Below are 9,089 nucleotides of genomic sequence, written 5' to 3'. Positions count from 1 at the left end.
GACCAGGTTTCAGATCCAGTTTTGATTCTGTTCTTTTACTTCCAGCTCCTTTCCTGGTACTAGAACACAGAAGTAAAGGGGCATCTTAAGTGTTTTATCGTCTCACTTTCCCACATTTCCCACGGATCCCACGTAGTACATGGTTTGCTCACTGCACCCAAAGCCAGTTGTAGGGGATGAACAAACCTTTTGTCTCCTGATTTGTGAAGTGTTTTAAATAATTAGTCTGGTGCTCGCTTCGGCAGCACATACACTAAAATTAGAATCATACAGTGATTAGCACAGCCCTGCCCAAGGATGACCTGAAAATTTGTGCAGCATTCCTTATTTATTTATTTAAGAGAGAGAGAGAGAGAGAGAGAGAGAGAGAGAGAATCTTAAGCCAGTTTCATGTCCAGTGTGGAGCCTCCCCCACCCCCGAGCAGGGCTCAATCTCACAACCATGAGATCATGATCTCAGCCAAAATCAAGACTCAGTGCTCAACCGACTGAGCCACCCAGGTGCCCCAAGCATTCCATGTTGTCAAAGAAGACATACAGACGTCTAACATATATGAAAAGGTGCTCAGCATCACTCATCATCAGGGAAAGGCAAATCACAACTACAAGGAGATATCACTCTACACCTGTTAGAATGGGTAAAATCAACAACACAAGAAACAGCAGGTGTTGGCAAGGATGTGGAGAAAAGGGAACCCTCTTGCAACCTTTGTGGGAATGCACACTGGTGCAGCCACTTTGGCAAAAAGTGTGGAGGTTCCTCAAAAAGTTAAAAATAGAACTATCCTATAATCCGGCAATTGCACTACTGGGTATTTACCCAAAGAATACCAAAATACTAATTCAAATAGATCATATGTACCCCAATGTTTATAGCAGGATTATTTACAATAGCCAAATTATGGACAAAGCCCAAGCGCCCATCAGTTGATGAATGGGTAAAGAAGATATGATATCTATATACGATGGAATATTACTCAGCCATAAAGAAGAATGAAATCTTGCCGTTTGCAATGATATGGATGGAGACAGAGTATATTATGCTAAGCAAAAAAAGTCAGAGAAGGACAAATACCATATAATTTCACTCACACGTGGAATTTAAGAAACAAATGAGTAAAGGGAAAAAAGAGAGGCAGACCAAGAAACAGACTCTTAACTATAGAGAACAATCTGATGGTTACCAGAGCGGGGAGGGGTGGGGATGGGCTACACGGGCGCGGGGGATTAGGGAGCCCCCTTGCCATAAAGAGCACCGGATGATGGATGGAAGTGTAAAATCACAATATTGTATACCTGAAACTGATACTCCACTGTGTGTTTCACTAACCGGAATTTAAATAAAAACTTAAAAAAAAATTAGTCTGAACAATGAGGCCATTCTGTTGTTCTGTTTCTACCTATTATGAAACACATCTTCGGTGACATTCTAAAATTTTACTTACCCCAGTTCATTTGGGGGGAGTATTGTGTTTGTTTTAGCATCCGCTGAGAAGCAGCTATCCTGCTTGTGGTTTATGTGTGTTATAGAGAAAACCACCAAGCATTTCTGCTTGACCAGACTTTTGCAAAATATTCTTGGGAAAACCTGTGTCTTATACATGTGATCACAGTCCTTTACCTGAGCGAGGGGGTCTTTCGATCTGGAAGATCTTCTTTTGAATTGTATTAAGTATGTAATAAAATGATTGTGAATAGATCAGCACTAATTTAATCAGGGGCCGTCAACTCAAATGCCTTCAGTGCACAGAGGGTAGCAGGAATGGAGGGGAAGCTTCTGGGGTTTGGGTTGGGGGATCAAGATGGCCGAGATGGAAGGAGAGGGCACGTATCCTGCCTAGAAACATTCACGTTAACTATTTAAATAAAATACAGCACTGGCCAAAACATGTTTGTAAGCCAGTGAGTGAGCCCCAATTTGGTGGGTTTCTTGCACTGTATTATCGCCGATTTGGAGTGACACAAATCCACAGGACAGAAGGACACCTCTGCAGACCTCCAGACACATGTCTCAGTAGATGGGTCTGGCCTCAGAGGCACAGCTCTGTAGCTCTGTGACCCCAATTAAACACAACTGGGTCCCTGAGGTCAGCATGGGGTCCTTCCAGGGGCATGAGAACTGAGAACACAGAAAGCGTTAACTGGAGGTTAGAGTCTCTGAGCAAACTGGGTTTCAGTACTTTGTCTCTGTTGACCTGGAACCCAGTCGAATTTCTGAATCTTGCTTATCCCCAGCTCCCTCTTTTGGAAACGAGGGGTCATATCCGTACCTCCCCTGGTGGGCTTGCTGGGAGGGTTCAATGTGGAGATACAGAACACGCTCAATGCTCAACGAGGGGGCACCTCTGCTCCGAGGGTCCTTCCTTCTGTGCTCCCAGAAGATCTGAGGGGCCCAGAACAGGACCTCAGAGCTGGTCGAAGGGCATGGGGACTTGTCAGCCTGGTGCTGGGCCCCTCCGGCCTCCATGGCTTCCTGAATTCACGAGCTTTCAGATGTGCTCTGCCTGATGCTGCAGGTGCCCCCACTTGTGCCCCCCACCCCCTGCCTTGCTCCCACTCCCCCTGAACTCGAAAGCAAACGTCTCAAACGAATCACGTGGATTTGCTCCATTGCCTCCCACCCAGCCCTTGTCCACTCTGTCAACGGTGACCCCCACTGCCAGATCCTTTCTTCATCTGCTCGTGCCACTGTAACAAAATCCTGCAGGCTGGGGGGCTCCTCGCAGCGCTGGAGGCGGGAAGTCCTCGATCAAGGGGATGACGGGCCTGATTTCTGTTGGAGGCTCTCTTTGTGGTTTGGAGACGGCTGCCTTCACGCTGTTTCCTCACGTGGCAAGGAGAGAGAGGAAGCAAGGTCTCTTGTTCTCTACTTCTAGGGGCACGAAGGGCATCGTGGGAGCTCCACCCTCATGGCTTAACTGCCTCCCAAAGGTCCCGCCTCCAGATGCCTCCTAACCATCCTAACCCCCCTAATTGGGGGTTGGGCTTTCAACATGAATTTGGGGGCGGCACGGTCTAGAGCTTCCGTCCTCATTCTTCTGGATCATGTCAACCTTTTGTACCATCACTGGTCCTTCCCCTCCCATCCAGCCGCTCTCGGGCAGCCGGCCTCTCCCTGAGCCTTCCAGGTTGATCCCCATAGTCTGTGGCCTGGTCGCTCTCCCCTCCCCCAGCGTTCTGGTCTCTTCCCTTTGCACATGGATCAGCGGCTCTCCCTACAGCCTCCTTTCCCACACGAATGGGCATCACCTCTCCAGCTGTCTGCACTCTTCTTCCGGGGGAACAGCACATATCATCCCTGGGAGGCACTTAAAACTGCAGACATGTGCTGCACAACTTGATTAAGAGTTGATTTTACTTTAATTTGGGGGAAGTACAATGGCATGAATTTGAAGTTAAGATATATATACACACACACAGTTACACAACTGTATATAGAATATACAAGATTCCGGGCACGTGGGTGGCTCAGTAGTTTAAGCATCCGACTTCAGCTCAGGTCATAGTCTCTTGGTTTGTGAGTTGGAGCCACACGTCAGGCTCTGTGCTCACTGTTGAGAGCCCGGAGCCTGCTTCGGATTCTGTGTCTCCCTCTCTCTCTGCCCCTCCCCCTGCTCACACTCTGTCTCTATCTCTGTCTCTCTCTCTCTCTCAAGAATAAACATTTATTTATTTTTTTTAAAGAAAAGAATATTCTAGATTCAGGCAAGTTTTTCAAGTAAAATAAAATGTTTGAGGGATTCTCATGTGATGTGCACCCAGATCCTTACAGCTGGACGTGTGCATTGGAAGTACTTTGGGGGGAAATGCCCAAAAGAATGAGGTACAGGGCACCTGGTCTTGAAAATTAATTTCAAACACCAAAGACACGATCGTCCTGCCTGAGACAGTTCCCCCACTCCCACTCACGTTCCTCCCTGCCATGAACCCACAGCTGCACCGCTGAGGCCCTCAGTCTTCCTCTTTTCTGCTCCCAACGTGTGACGAACACGGATGACCCTGCTTCTGACGTTCTCTCCGGGGTCCGCCCGGGTGATTTTCACTCCCGGAGCGGCCACCTCCGTTCAGACGTTCAGACGTTCAGAATCTCACCCAGGGATTATTTCTTCTTCACATCTGCTAGTCACTTGGCAACTTCTCAGTTCATTTCTTTGTAAAATTTTCATTTTGCTCTGTTCTAGATGGAAACGAAAAGACATACAAAGATCAGAAGCATGTACTTTTAGATCTCTTGAGGAAAGGGCTAATGTGATTTTTTGTTTCTCAGGGTTATAAAGTCCTACAGATAAAGGTCAGTTTTTAATAAAAAAAAAAAAAAAGTGTGGTCGACTCTGGGAAAGCTTGTTACGTTATGACCTTCCAGTGCTGCTAACTAAATGTCACAACTGTCTCGGGGAAGGCCGCTACACCAGGATCCGCACGGGGGACGACGAAACCCTGGTGGCCACTCTAACTCCTGTCTTCGTGACACCGTCTGTAATTACTGTCATCTTTCTTCAGCTTTGCTCCACTGTAGCTGAAAACCATCCAGAAAACCTAGGCTTACTACCCTTGAGTCATGTGGCCTCGGCCACGCAAATTGTTCAATTCCAAGTTTATTATCCTTCCTTGGAAACAGCACCCTCTGTCACGTCTGGCAAGGACAGTCATCTTAGCACCCAGCACGGTGCCTGCCCATGGGAGGCACCCAGTATTTGTTGCCAGTATTTGTTTATTGAACGGATGATTTAATTAACACAGAGTCCTACATGCATATGGAAATGTATATTGACGTATTTCCATTTAAAACTTCTTCTTAACAGGATTAGAAAAATTCGTAAGTTCAGAACTACAGTAACTCAAGAAGGCCAATTGGTTTTATTTTTTAATAACTAAACGTGTATGAAAATAACAATAGGAACACATTTCTTACAGAACCGTTCATGTTTTTATTTGCTTTGACATTTGCCAAAAACTTTAAAAAACTGGGGTTATGTGTGTGGACCATTTTATCATAATCAATATCTGCTCATCACTGCAGGGAATGGAAAATAAAATACAGCCAAAGAAAAGATTCCTGAATAGTTAGTATAAATACCTTGTGACTGTCAGTAATATCGGTTCCAACAGATCTCAGGCAATGGTTTGAGAATTTTTTTTTATCTTTCTTGGGTATCGGAAATGGGTTAAATTATTTTACCAGGTCACTTACACCCTGTTACCCCACACTCTACCAGATTCAACATATCTCTAATTTAGCAGGAAATATTCCAAGTTTCCAAAACTTTGGAAAGTAGAATCTTGTAGAATACAAAACATATATTTTATTTAATCCGCCGTCTTGGAGCTCTTTGGGAGACAAGAAAGGCTTCACGAAGCACAAACTTTTAAAATCAAGACGGAACAGTGCCTCACCTGTCCTGGCCCACTGATTTCCTAAGGAGACACTCCTGGGGTCTTTTGGTGGGTTTGTGGAATGAGCAGCTGGAGGTGGCCCAGGTCACATGTGCTTTTAATACCAAGTTCTATGCTGGACTTGAACCTGGTCCCACCCTTGAAAATCATGGGCAAATGTAGAAGAAATGCAGAAATGATCCAGCAGTAAGAAAAAAAAAAAAGAAAAGCTTTATCTACTGCAGATTTTATGGTGCTCATGTGAATCAACTAAGCAACCACCTCTGTATTCGTTTTTTTCAGAGTAGGAGACTAATGAAGTTTGACTGGTTTTGCTTAGGCAGCCCTGGCGTAAGGTCCAGGAATTCTGTCTTGAGTCTTCCAAAGGAGCCATGATCTCCAGGAACACACTGCCGCGCTGGCCTGCCTTGTCTTCCCATGTCTCACTCTGCAGGGTTCCAGACTTTTGCTGAGTCTCCAGTGCAATGAATGAACCCATTCGCCAGAATCACAGTGGTTTCTGTCCTATGTCAGAATTCCCCCAAACCGTCTCTGCCGATCCCCCACTGCTCTTCTTCCCATTATCTCTTTGGCTTTGTCCTGCACTACTGACCTGGGCCAAAGAACCCCCCTGCTGGCCTCCTCTGACTGTGGCCCTACCCACTGGGCAAGGCAGCCTGCGTGCCACCAGAAGCCTGGGCCCGAGTGTTCCCCGCACCCTCTCCATCCACCACCCGGAAGGGATAACAAGTCAGGCCCAGCCCTGAAAGGGCATCAGAAAAATTAAGCTTTTCTGTGCCCATGGTCTGTCTCTGAGCAGGGAATGAGTTCCCTTTGGGGCCCATGCAGGCGGGTTTAATACCATCTAGTAACCTTAAACACTTTAGTGGAGGAAGTGTCATTATTACCCCGATGTGTCATTATTCTCCCAACACTGTTTATCACTGAGGAACATTTATGGCCTTTGAAAGGGTGCTACTTTCTGAGTATTGACAAGGTGACATCTCGCGGCACACCTCGTCCCAGCTCGTCCCCTCCCCCAGGCCCTCTCTCCCGTTTATCACCCAGACTAAACACCCAAGGGACCTGGGGGCTCCCTGGGGGGAGCTGTGTCAGAAGAGGCCTGGGCGGGCGAGGGCCCGCAGGGGCTCAGACTCTCTGGAGTCTGGGAAGGGGCAGCACAGGAGAGGAGCGTGCGGTGGGCACTCCCTGGGCACCAGGCACTGGCATACACCGTCACGCCCACTGCACACAGGGCGGGTGCCGCCATCTTGCATGTCCCCGTTCTTCCCATTGCTTCCAGTATCTTCACGTGCTGTTGTCTTTCTGAAATGCTACGCGTCCCAAGACACGGGCACTCGTCCCTCTTTTCTCAGATCCCTCTGTGGGTCACACAGGACCCTGGGTTGGGTTGGCCCCCTTACAGGACAAGCTGGTCTCGAGTAGGATAAGAGGTGTGCTATGCTAAGGGTCGGAGCACAGTAATCCAGGGGTGGCACCACCCACCATTTATTGACAAAGTGGTCATGGATTCTGAGGTTAGAAATACTGATCTTTATTTGGCCTTGCTCAGCCTATTTGCAGAAATCCCAGATTTCCTGGCCTAACGTGGCAGTGAGGTCAAGTTTAGCCAAACTTTTATTTGGTTCAATTTATTATGAATCAATGTAGATCTTCGATGTGTCCACGAAGAGCCACGGATAAGATGGTAATCTCCTCTGTCTGCCTTGTGGGTCTTCTAGGCCCCAAAGGAGCAAATAAGCTCCATCCATCTCACCATGTTATTAGAAAATATCAAAACACATAATTGTACCCCATCGCCATGGTGAACGTTGTTCTGCGGCACGCTTTTGGGTTCTCCAAACGGAACGTAATTGCACGTCCCCGCTCCCTATGACGCAGGCTCCACCCACCCCCAAGACACCCATTCTGACTGTGTCCCCAGAGCTGTGATCATGTCGTGGCTATGAGGCCGCGTGATGGCTGCCCTGGGCTTCCATTTGGGATATCTCAGAGGGTGGCCATTGTGTGTGAGGCGCCGTGAGGGGTGCGACTCCTCTCCCCAGCCATGCTTCTCCCAAACCCCGAGGTTTGAACAGCATGCCTTTAGCCAGCTCTCCGTCCTGCAGGGAGACTTTTGCTGTTTCTCCCGTGGATCTTCTGAGTTCAATAAAGCGGAAGCTCAAACTCCCATCTCTCCACGTTTCAGTGCCAACTCCCAAGCCAACTCTTACCTCATTGGAATAATAAAGCCCTTGCAACCTCTACTTACCCTTCAGTCAGTCTCCAGCACCTCCTTCCTCGAGCAGCATCTCAATGGCAGGGTGGCTCTGGCCACACACTCCAGCCTCCCCCCGGGGCGGTGCACACAAGCTGCACAAATGTCAAATCATCGATTATTACATTTGCTGGGGATCGTTATCAGTGATGTCAGTAAGCCCTTCCATTTTCACACTTGGCACAACTGGGCTCCAGGGAGGGGACACAGTCCCGTGTCAGCACTGTGAGGTTGGTCACTCAGGGGACTAGAACCCCTCACTACAGGGGGGGCCTCACGCCATGGTCCTTCCCTGGCCCCGTGTGTGGGTTCCAGGCTTGTTCATTTCATTGGTTGTTGCTTTTTTTAATTTTGAAATGCTGCCAGCATCCATGTCTCTATTTCTGTTCTGCCTTGTTCCGAAAATTTTTTTGATATGGCTTACAATACTATGGTATGATAACACGACAATACATAGGTGGACTTTTAAAAGTCAGTGTGAAAAGAAAGATAAAATGGTATGAAGAAACCAGAGGGGTAGTTTGCCATGGGACTTTTTGCTACAAGATCCTCCTGACTTTTGTGAAGTTGGGTTGCAAGTTAAAATGTGGACTTTACCCGGCAACCAAAGCAAAAAGGGAAAGAGTGCAGTTGAAGATTCACACTATCCATAAATATATAAAAAAAAAATATATATATACATATACTTTTATATTTATATATATATTTATGGATATATATATGGATATATATATATATATATATATATATTTATATCAATTGCTCAAAAGTAAGTTTTTTCTGGCCATGTTTTGCCCTATATTCTGGATTTTTCTTTTTGTCTGAGGACATAAATACCATATCCCTCGTTAAATGAAGTGTAAGTTTATTTTGCTACCACACATTCCCTCCAGGTTGTTGTATCACTCCCTGACTTCCTTCCACCTAAAGGCTAATCTCCTTCAATCCACAGCTTGTGACTTTTCTTTGGTAACCAGACCCCCCGAGCTTTCTTTACTGTCCCCCCCTTACCTCTGCCCAGGGTCATCCTCCTTCCCCAGAGCAGGCGCGGCTTGAGATGTTTGTTGTGGTTAACCTGGCTTCGCCTGGTGTCTGAGCAGAGCAGCGGGCCACAGGGGTATGGAGCCCCCGTCATCTGTGTGGTTGTGCTGCTCTCCTGCTTGCTGGCAGCTGGAGGGGAAGACGGGCAGGGCACTGGGGTCTCCTGTCACACCTGCCTCCTGCTGCTGGGACTCCTTGTCCCCTCGCCTGTCACCAGGACCCAGAGAATGCTCTAGGGCCCGGGTGGAAATGGCAGTTCAGGGGCCACGAGGCAGGACACATCCTGTGCCCAGCAGAAACCAGTGGAGAGTTGTTGCTCTAAAATTTTGATATGCCATCTATTTCCATTGCCTTTCAGTCTCTTTGCTGATTTATTATCCATATATATATATATATA

General features: G+C 47.3%; 1 non-coding gene across 1 annotated transcript; it reads left to right on the top strand.

Moving 5' to 3' along the window:
* The first annotated feature begins 229 nt into the window (after positions 1 to 229).
* On the top strand, positions 230 to 332 carry LOC132672646 (U6 spliceosomal RNA). Its single transcript, XR_009607617.1, has one exon. It is a non-coding gene; the product is annotated as a U6 spliceosomal RNA (small nuclear RNA).
* The last annotated feature ends 8,757 nt before the right edge of the window (positions 333 to 9,089 follow it).

This window comes from Panthera onca, chromosome A3, assembly GCF_046562875.1.
Source record: "Panthera onca isolate mPanOnc1 chromosome A3, mPanOnc1 haplotype 2, whole genome shotgun sequence".
NCBI lineage: Eukaryota > Metazoa > Chordata > Mammalia > Carnivora > Felidae > Panthera > Panthera onca.
The sequence above is the reverse complement of the archived record's forward strand: the minus strand, read 5'-3'. Positions and strand labels throughout refer to the sequence as shown.